This window comes from Gracilinanus agilis, chromosome 4 (assembly GCF_016433145.1).
Source record: "Gracilinanus agilis isolate LMUSP501 chromosome 4, AgileGrace, whole genome shotgun sequence".
NCBI lineage: Eukaryota > Metazoa > Chordata > Mammalia > Didelphimorphia > Didelphidae > Gracilinanus > Gracilinanus agilis.
Genome location: NC_058133.1, coordinates 54,278,520 through 54,289,601, shown reverse-complemented (window position 1 = coordinate 54,289,601; position 11,082 = coordinate 54,278,520).

Below are 11,082 nucleotides of genomic sequence, written 5' to 3'. Positions count from 1 at the left end.
CACACACACACACACACACACACACACACACACACACACACACACATCTTCTCTCTCCCTGAGACTTTCCTTTGTTGGCATTTGGCTAACTAGCCCTCCTTACTGCCTTCAGAGGAGATTGCTAGTCCTAAAAGAAGAGGGCTAGGGGAAATTTTAAATGGCAGAGAGATACTTCAGCCCTACATTCTCACATTGTGAGAGGAGACTCCTTAAGCAGTTTCAGGGAAATACATCAGCCAGAAAAGTTGAGATTGATGGCTACAGAGGATGGAAGGCAGAACCTACTACAAAGGCCAAAAGCTAATCATGGGACTGCCCTACTGACTCTGCATCCCCTTGAAGAAGCAGTTTAGACAGTCTCTACCCTGCCCACTCCCCTGCCACTCACCTAGAGACTTTTCCACTGAATGCAGGACAGCACCCATCTCATTCCTCCACGTTCACTGGTCAGAACCCTTCCTATCCGCTTCTTGTATGTACATATCGCCAAGAAATAAATAGCCACATGACTTTGCCTCGGTTTGGGCTTTTTTGTTTGGGTTGGACTTCCCAGAGTGACCAAGATAGTAATAATGACAAGTTGTGTTAATATAGGGGGGTCTTATAGGAACAAAGCTTTTCTTATTATCTCATAGCCTTCTCAATTTGGTTCAATTTATTTCCAATTTCATATGCACGTATTAAACACCTACTAAATATGCTGCATGATGGAGGTATAAGATGGAAAACCTTCAAGGAACATATCTTCTACCTGAAGAAAACAATGAGTACACAGATTAGTAAAACAAAATGAATACAAAGGGTGCACTGAGGGTCTCCTAAGGGAAATGGCACCTGAGTTGGGCTTTGAAGGGAGTCAGGGGTTGCCAGAGGCATAACCCAAGAGAAAAAGGGAGAGTGTTACAGACAAGGGGATGGGGCACCTGCCTGAGGAGAGAGAGAGACAATGAGAGATGGAATGTTTCAGAGGAGGAGGAGGAAGAATCAGATCAGCTTAGCTCTCCACAGAGCTCATGAAGGGAAATAATGTGGAAGGAGAAGTTAGAGTTCAGGAAGGCTTTCAGGGCCAATGACCCCATTATCTGCACATTTCAGTTATTAATGCTCTCATTTTATAGATGGGTAAATGAATTCTTAGAGGTTGAATCACCTAAGCTGAGATAGCCAGGACCTTGCAAAACTGAAGCTTGATCATGGGTCTGCTGAGCTCCAACAGAGTTCTATAAATTCTGCTGTAGGTACTTCTGAGGCATGATGGGAGCATCAGTTTGGTGACTCATGGGTTAGAGAATGTGGCTGGGAGAACTACTACGGAGGGAAGGTTGCCAGTTCAGTTCCTCCTTTCTGGTCATGGTTGGGAGGGCCCAGAATTAATTCTGTTTCAGTGGAAGCTTGGTTGATTTGATATCAACAAAATGAGGTGAGTTGAGGCCACTAATGACTCTCAAGGTTGGAAGCCTTGGCAGAGACCCAGGCGTCCGTGGCTAGTGAACCCTTCCCTCCTGGTCTACCACTTCCTTCACCCTCCTAGGCAGAGTTTTTCAAAGAAAACTGAGAAATGTTTTCAGAACTGGGCCACAGTGAGAGATATTGGAGGGAAAATGGAATTAAAACCTTGTAAAAATTAAATGTTGCTTTTACAAGATTTTTTTAAAAGATAAAAAGAAAAGAAAACAAGTGGTAAGTTGAGGAACTGAGGACACATCAGGGCCATTCAATCCCTCTCAAATTTCCAGACTACCACAATTTTTTCCTGAGGACCCCTGCCTTTTCCTGAATGTCCAGTTCTGCCTGGAGATGGTATAAAGGTGAGGAGGAACAGTGAGACACATGTTCTACTCCCAGAGCCCAGATGAATCAACAACACCTCTAGGTTACCAGCTCAGGACTTTGGCTCCTGCCACCCCAGGAATTTTCTTTCCTTCCTTCTTTCCTTCTTTCCTTCTTTCCTTCCTTCCTTCCTTCCTTCCTTCCTTCCTTCCTTCCTTCCTTCCTCTTCTTTCCTTCCTTCCCCCTTCTTTCCTTCCTTCCTCTCTTCCATTAACATTTTATTAGACAATTATTATGTACCTACAGACTCTCCAGAGAATTTGTCTTAAAAAGGAACTATCAGGGCAGCTGGGTAGCTCAGTGGATTGAGAGCCAGGCCTAGAGACAGGAGGTCCTAGGTTCAAATCCGGCCTCAGACACTTCCCAGCTGTGTGACCCTGGGCAAGACACTTGACCCCCATTGCCTACCCTTACCAATCTTCTACCTATAGGTCAATACACAGAAGTTAAGGGTTTAAAATTAAAAAAAAAAAAAAGAACTATCAGGGGACAGATAGGTAGCACATGCAGTCCTGGGGTTGTGAGGATCTGGGTCCAAATCTGAGCTCAGATACTTCTTAGCTGTGTCACTCTGGGCAAGTCATTTAACCCTGATTATCAGCCCTTGGTGCTCTTGTGTGTTAGAATTGATACTAAGACAGAAGATAAGTTGTTTTTTTTAAAAAAGGCTATCCAGATTATGTCTTGGAGAGAAGGAGACATAGTACAACCTCTGGGGGCGGGGATCTGGCAGAAGAAAGATAGGCTCTTCCTGCTGGGATACTAAGATTGAATGGAGGTTTTTGTACTCATCATTGGGTCTGTCCCTAGACTTTTCCCTATAGTCTTCCTTTGACCATCTCCTTTACTGCTCTAGCACTAGGTTTAATCTCCCTCTGGATTACTTTTCTTCTGAATGCAGATCTGCATCTTCTCTGCAGGCTTAGGGAATTTCCAGGGGACACTAAGAGGGTAAGTCAACTAGCATTTAGTAAACACCTAGGACTGTGCCAAGGACTGTGCCAAGCACAGGGATAGAGGGGGATGGGATTTACAAAGAAAGATAAGCTGCCCTCAAGTAGCTTAAACTTGTCAGGGTCATGTGTGAGAGGCAGGACTTCAACTCAGGTCTTTCTGACTGGGATCTACTCTCTATTTATTATGCCATGACTATACCCATGTGGGCATACACAAACCCCACATCAATAGCCACTGTTAGTGCCCCAGGGAAATCTCTAAAGCTTTCAAATACTATTGAGAGAAGGACCATCTTTCATCTTTCTTTGCATCTTCACTACCTGCACATAGTTGGCACTTAATAAATGTTCATTGACTAAGTTGCCAAGCAATGCAAATATATTTTTGGAGAGGGCATTTTCTATATCAATGAAATCACAGGTCTTGTCCCCATACACACACATATACACATACAAACATAAGCTGGATTTGGCACATGTCCAAATCACTTAAGATGAAGATGCTTACAAGGAAGATGAGGGAAATTGTTTTTTCCTGGGAGAAAACATTCTGCCTTAAAGGTAGATCTATTATTTATTTAATGTATTAAATACCTTTAAGAATTAGTCATAGCCAGAATGACTGCAACTTTTTTTTTAAACCTTTACTTTCTTTCTTAGAATCAATACTATATTTTTGATCTAAGGCAGAAGAGCAATAAGGGCTAGGCAATAGGTTGACTTGACTAGAGTCACTCAACGAGAAATTGTTTGAGACCAGATTTGAACCCAGGACCTCCCATCTCCAGACCTGGCTCTCAATCCACTGAACCACCTAGCTTCCCCCAGAGCTATGTCTTTTAGAAAAGCTATCATACTGGGAGAGTCTCTTTCTGAAGGTGTCCAAGGGCTGAAGGTCTCATTCACCCATAACACCAAGCACTAAGGGTGCCTTTAGGCCCAGATGTCCTAAGAAACAGGTTTGAGGATTTGGTCTTTTCTGGTTTACCCCTTTTGGTCCTAGGTTCTGGTCCTGGGAATTCAAACCATAGTGACTTTGGAGCCAGGATTCTATACCCAATGTTGCTGCCAAACTGGCAAGAAATTCTTGAAAAGGTGCAGAAATGAGTAGCCATATTTCTAGGGGTACAAGCTAGCAGTTGCCACTTTGGAACACAGAACCTGGCAGAGCACCCAGGCCATGTGCCAGGGTGTCCGTTAAGGACAGGGTATAAAAGGAGGTCCTCAAACCCCTGGGACTCACTTCTCTGACTCACCTGCAGGGTTAGGGAGGAAGGAGGGGGTTTGGGGGCCCCAGGGTGGTTTAGGAGTTTCTGTTAGGCAGGTAGGAACTAATTCAATTATAAGCCAGATATTCTATACTCCCTTGGCATAGATAACATCCTTACATACCAGCCAGTGAGAAACAGCTACAATCAAGAACAACTGCAACTGACCCAGGGGCTCCTCCCAGCCTCTGGGCTCAGCAACAAGCTACAGAGTTGGGATTTGCCCTCACAGCTGTCTTATTACTCTGCTCCTAGGGAACATCAACTAATGCTTCAAGATTAATTAACATCAACAAATTAGGCAAGATTTTAGGGTGACCCTCACCCATTTACCTACCCTTACCTTTCCTCTGTTATTTACAAATAAACCCTGGTTAACCTTGAGCCTAAACAGTCTCAGAGCCTTGCTTACCTTAGCATCAGCAATCCTTTATTAGCAGTCAGATCTGCTTTACAACTTAGTGGGAGAAAGCTTTTCTAAGCCAGTTTAACCATTTCAATTTGAGATTTCAGGAAGTTTCAACCAGCTTCCTGGAAACATTTTTAACAGTCTTGGCTAGATTGGTTCCAAGCCCTGAGCCTATTAGCAGAGAACCTTGGGCTTAAAGGGGACCTGACCCAGCTACTGTGGGAGGTTATCTAACTCTACAGCTTTGCTTTGGGACTCCCTTTGTTATGTTGATAATAACAGATATTTTGGAGAAGCAGATAATTATGCCAGGGCCAGTAACCTTCAAGTCACTTCTTTACACAGACACTGACTGACAGGCTTCAGTGAGAAGGGAGGGGGTTAGACACTCCTGGCTCTCAAACCCCTCCCCCCAAGCAGTTGGGTTTCAGTTGGAAAATGGAGATTGTCTGAGGTACTTCTGGCAAGTTTCTGTTGTGGCTGAACCCCAATGATGTTTCCTTTCTTTAACTTATATTCCCCACAGGTCTGATAGAGGAATAAATAGAAGCTAGTTATCTGTATGTTGAGGACTGAGATGGATCTGTTCTTCTTAAAACTGGCAGCTGAGAGGATTCAAGCTAGGATGGTAACTATGAGCTGTGAGTATCCCCAAATAATTCCCAGGCACAGATATTGTAAGTAAAGCTTATATGAAGAAGGAAAGGGAAAAGCTAGAGGGGGTAATTAGGGTTTAGGATGAGGAAAGGGTAACCCTGATCTGTTAGGTTGAATCTGCCCTTCCCCCCCCCACAGGAGGGGGTGAAGGCACTTGGCTAAACTGGCTCTCTTGCTAATAGTGAATATATCTAATCTCTAAATCACTAAATAATTGTCTTATTCATGTTGGTAAGGATTAATCCTACTAAGCAGGCTAACTATTGAGTAAAACCCACAATGACTTTTGCCACAATGGCCACTCAGGTGAACCCCCCAAGTCAGGAGCAGTAAGCAGTGATCCACTCACCTCAACCCCCAGAAAGCAACCAACCCTTCTCAACTGTCCCCTCACCCAAAGTTCTCCAGGGTGGGGTCCCCTGGAATTCTGGGTGAGGCTGACCCTGTATTTTGCAGGGATTCCATGCTGCAATCTCTACATAACACCTTCCCTTCATATTCCATCATCAACATCTGCCTAGGCCCTTTGGGTGCTCCAAATAGTATCCACATTATAGTTACATTACAGTGGGATGCTGAGATACGAATCCAAGGGAGTTCAGTCTTGGAACTTGGAGGGACTGTGCTATCTATATAGGAACTCAGCTATGACCCTAGTCGTCCTGCCCTCCCTAGAGTCTGAGGTATTCTAGGAGAATAATCCACCCTCCCACCCTAAACATCCCATCCGACCCCTAGTGGGGAGTAGGGTGGGCACATTTCTACATTGGGTCTTGCTATCCCTCTGAAGTAAATATTCCTTTGTAAAAACTCATTTGACTGTTAAGTGCTTAAACAGAACCAAGTTCCAAGGGATCCCCCAAATTTGAGGGAATACAGTCAGTGGGGGGCACAGTCAATGAGAGTTTCCACAAACTTCGCATTCCTGGGGCACAAGGGAAATAAAATACAAAGGGCCTTCAACAGTGGCAATCAGTATGGTCATTGTCAAATGTATATGCACACATTTCTTTTGATCTATAGGTATAGACCATATATATATATGTATATATACATATATATATTTATATATACACATGCATGTGTGAAATAATTATTCTGTGAGGAGATAGTTCATGCATAAGTATTATACATATAATGTAGATAATTGATAATATATGATATAAAATTTAATTATAGTATAGTTTGTGTTTACACTATTATGCATCTACAATTTTTTTTTTTTTAACCCTTGTAATTCGGTGTATTGTCTCATAGGTGGAAGATTGGTAAGGGTGGGCAATGGGGATCAAGTGACTTGCCCAGGGTCACACAGCTGGGAAGTGGCTGAGGCCGGGTTTGAACCTAGGACCTCCTGTCTCTAGGCCTGACTCTCACTCCACTGAGCTACCCAGCTGCCCCTGCATCTACAATTTTATATGATAATAAGTGATCTCTATTCTCTTTCAGCCAGTCTTGGTTCTGACTTCTCTATGCCTCTATGAAAACTAATACATGTGAGGTAAAGAATCCTGATCCTAAAGGCTCTGATGCTTTAGTCAAATCAATTAACTTCTTTTAGCTTCAGTTTCTTCATCAGTACACTGGGCATAACATTGACTATTTCATGGGACTATTACAAAGATCATATTGTTGTTCAGTTGTTTTTCAGTCGTGTCCAACTCTTCATGACTCCATTTGGAGCTTTCTTGGCAAAACCACTGGAGTAGTTAGCCATTTCCTTCTCCAGCTCATTTTACAGATGAGGAAACTGAGGCAAAAAGGGTTAAGTGATTTGCCCAGGGTCATAGCTAGTATCTGAGACCAGATTTGAACTCAACTTACTGATTCCAGATCCGGCACTCTATCCACAGAGTCAACAAGCTTCCAGATCATATTGATGAGTGGACATAAAATGACTCATAATTATAAGATGTTAAGTCTTATCAGTGGTTATACAGTGAGCTAACCTTCTTCTCAAAATGTACCCAACACTTGCTCATTAATGTGCTCAAATTCAAGTGGTATCTGAGAGTTATCAAGGTATCACTTCCCTTTTGTGGAGAATTCCACTGAATTGAGAAAAACACAGCATTTTGTCGGGTACCAAGGACCAAGAATGAGCAGGTGAGGGGGTGAGTCCCCATCTCATTTGGGTCTTTGCTGAAATTTAAATATGAATATTTGGAATGAAGTTAAAAAACTGTTTAAAATATCCATACCTTTTCACCCAGAGATCTCACTGCTAGGCATATACCTCCAGGAAGCTAAAGATGAAAAGAAAGATTCTATATACACCAAAATATTTGTAGCATTTTTTGTGATAGTAAAGAATTAGAAATAATGGGAGCAGCTGGGTGACCCAGTGGATTGAGAGCCAGGACAAGAGATGGGAGGTCCTGGGTTCAAATGTAGCTTCAGACACTTCCTAGCTGTGTGATTCTGGGCAAGTCACTTAACCCCTATTGCCTAGTCCAGTGATAGGCAAACTTTTTAAAGAGGGGGCCAAAGGAAAGGAAAAAAAAACTTTAGGCAGGCCAATATCATTTATTAAAAAATAAAAATGATACATTTTACAAAATTCTTGTATTTTTTGTGATACTGAGCCCTATTAATGACTGAAAGATTATGAAGGAGAATGTGATGAATGAAAATGTGACTGCATCTCTAAATGTTTCTCATAATTTGATTCAAACTGGATGTACTTATTCTTGGAAGAAAAGTTAAATGCTCATCTGTCAATCTGTTTCTAAGGCAACTCTTTCAAAGTTTTATTGTAGAAAACACCTGTTCACATATATATGATGAAGCAAACATGGCAGTAACTTTCTGGGCATGAGATATCAGAATTTAAATTGGCCAATCTTGGATTCCAACTGTGATAATATGTTTTTATCTGTTGCTTCGATTCTAGAAGTCACTGTTTTCCAAGATAAGCATATTGTTTCAAAATCTTTTCTTTTGTCAGGACACAAAATATCGCAAACTTTGAGCATGCGCTGTTTAACAAACTCCATCAGAGAGAGCTTTGTTACTTTTAGCAATATTGTATGCTACAACATAACTTGCATGTGTAGCTGCTTACTAAGAAATATTTCCTTTCTTAAAAATACTTCATTGACCTAATAGTTTTTTGCGTAGATCTTCTGCTTTTTGTTTTCTTTCTTCTTCTGTCATGGCTCTCACCTTGACATTGTTGTGCTTAGAGTGTTGTGAAATGTCATATTCTTTGTAGACTGCTACAGTTTCGTTGCAGATGAGACATCGTGGTTTATCCCTAAAAACTGTGAAAAAGGACTTCCAAGTCCATTCATCTTTGAAAACAGGGCACTCAGAATCAACTTTACCTTTCTTAGGTAACATCTTAGGGCTAAAATTTTTAACAATATGCAGAGTAAAAGTAGCAAACCAACAACGCTAAGACAGGTCTGAATTGAGAAAAGTGTTTCGATATCTAGCCTCAGTGGAGGGGGTAGCTACTGCCCACTGGGAGGAAGCTTTGTTGGTCTGGGGCAGAGACAGTGGAGGCAGTGGAGGCAGCCCCTAGAACCCCAGAAGTCAGAGCACGCGGCAGATGGTAGGGAAAACATGGAAAACTAGAGAGCAAGGTTCCAGTTGACCTGGACTCAGAAGTCCTAGGCTGTGAGGGAGGAAGAAAAGAGTTATCGATATGTAATCCCCCAAGGCCAAGGGGAGGAGAGTCCAATTCCCTACAGGAAGTTGGGATTTTAAAGAAGTTAAGGAAACTGGCTTAAGTCCCCTTCCAGCTCCCACCCTGCCTGCCTCTGGAGCAATAGCTAAATCCCCTTTTGTGATTTTGCCCCCTCTCCATCCCAGTTGCCAGTTTTACTCTTCCCTACAAAGTTGCCAGCAGTCAATGCCTCTCACTCGCAACATAACATTCTAATATCTAGGATAAGTCAATAAATTTGTATGCCTTCACTGATATAAAACGAAAGAGAGGAAAAAAAAGGAAAATATTTATTTTTCTGATAGGCTGTATTCTTTTTTCTTTTTTTTTAAACCCTTAACTTCTGTGTATTGACTCCTACATGAAAGAGTGGTAAGGGTGGGCAATGGGGGTCAAGTGGCTTGCCCAGGGTCACACAGCTGGGAAGTGTCTGAGGCTGGATTTGAACCTAGGACTTCCCATCTCTAGGCCTGACTCTCAATCCACTGAGCTACCCAGCTGCCCCTAGCCCATATTCTTTTTTATTCGTCAAATTAAATATAATGTTGTGCGGGCCAGATAAAACATTTCAGGGGGCCGCATCTGGCCCGCCAACAGTAGTTTACCCATCACTGGCCTAGCCCTTACTGCTCTTCTGCCTTAGAATTAATACACCTTATTGATTCAAAGACAGAAGGTAAGGGTTAAAAAAAAAAAGAATTGGAAACAAAAGAGATTCATTAGAAAATGGCCAAACAAATTGAGATCTGGGAATAGAATGGTAACCATTGTCATAAAAATCCATATGAATAATTGTTAAAAGTATGAAAAGGAATAATATAGACATGTAGAGTGAAGTAAATAGAACCAGGAAAATGATATGTAGTGATTGCAACAGTGCACATAGAAGGGCAATAGTAACACATCAAAAGTCGTATAATAATAATGGTTGTGTGGTCCCTGAGAAGAACTGAGAAAATGTACCTCCCTCCCTGCTTTCCTTCTAGATATAAGGACTGTGGGTCAAGGAACATTGTCTAGTCTTGGATTTCAATCAAATGATGCTTAGTTTTGCTGATTTGAATGGGTTTCCCCCCCTTCTCTTTTTTAAAAAATTCTTTGTTATTAGCAATTTTTAGATGAAGAAATCAAAGCTATCGATAATCATATGAAAAAATGTTCTAAATCCCTCTTGGTTAGAGAAATACAAATTAAAAATAGATCTGAGGTACTACCTCACATCTATCAGATTGAGCAATATAGTAGTCAAGTGATGAATGTTGGATGGGATGTGGCAAAATTGGGACACTAATGCATTGTTGGTGGAGTTGTGAACGGATCCAACCATTCTGGAGGGCAATTTGGAACTTTGCCCAAAGGGCTATAAAACTGTGAACATACCTTTTGATTCTGAAATAATACTGGTGACTCTATATACCAAAAATATCATTAAAAAAGTAGAAAGGATCTACTTGTACAAAAATATTTTCAGCAGCTCTTTTTGTGACAAAGAATTGGAAACTGAGAGATATCCACCAGTTGGGGAATAACTGAACAAATTGTGGTATATACTATTGTGCTATAAGAAATGATAAGCAGGATGATTTCAGAAAAAGCTGGAAAGATCTACATGAACTGATGTAGAACTAATAAGCACAACAAGGAGAATATTGTATACAATAACAGAAATATCATGCTATGATCAGCTGTGAAAGACTTAGAGACTCTCAGAAATATAATGATCCAAGATGATCTGAAGAACTTATGACAAAGAATGTGATCTACTTCCAGAGAAAGAACTGTTGGAGTCAGATGCAGATCAAAGCACGATATCTTTCACATTAGTTTAATTATTTTGTTTTGGGGTTTTGGTTTTATATAAGTATTCTTTTGCAACAATGATCAATATGGAAGTATGTTTTCCATGAGAATACATGTATAATCCATATCAAATTGCTTACTATATCTGAAGGGGGGAAGGAAGAGACAGAGGGAGAAAATTTGGACAATTTTGGAAAACATATGTGGGAAATTATTATTTCATGTAATTGGAAAATAAAATATTTTTGAATAATTAAAAAAATTCTTTGTTCTTAGATATGAATCCCTGCTACAGAATGCTGGACCTGGAGTCAAGAAGACTTTTTATGAGTTCAAATTTGGGCTCAGATACTTGCTAGCTGTATGTCCCTAGGTAAGTAACTTAACTCTATTTTTTTTTTAAATTTTAAACCCTTAACTTCTGTGCATTGACTCATAGGTGGAAGATTGGCAAGGGTAGGCAATGGGGGTCAAGTGACTTGCCCAGGGTCA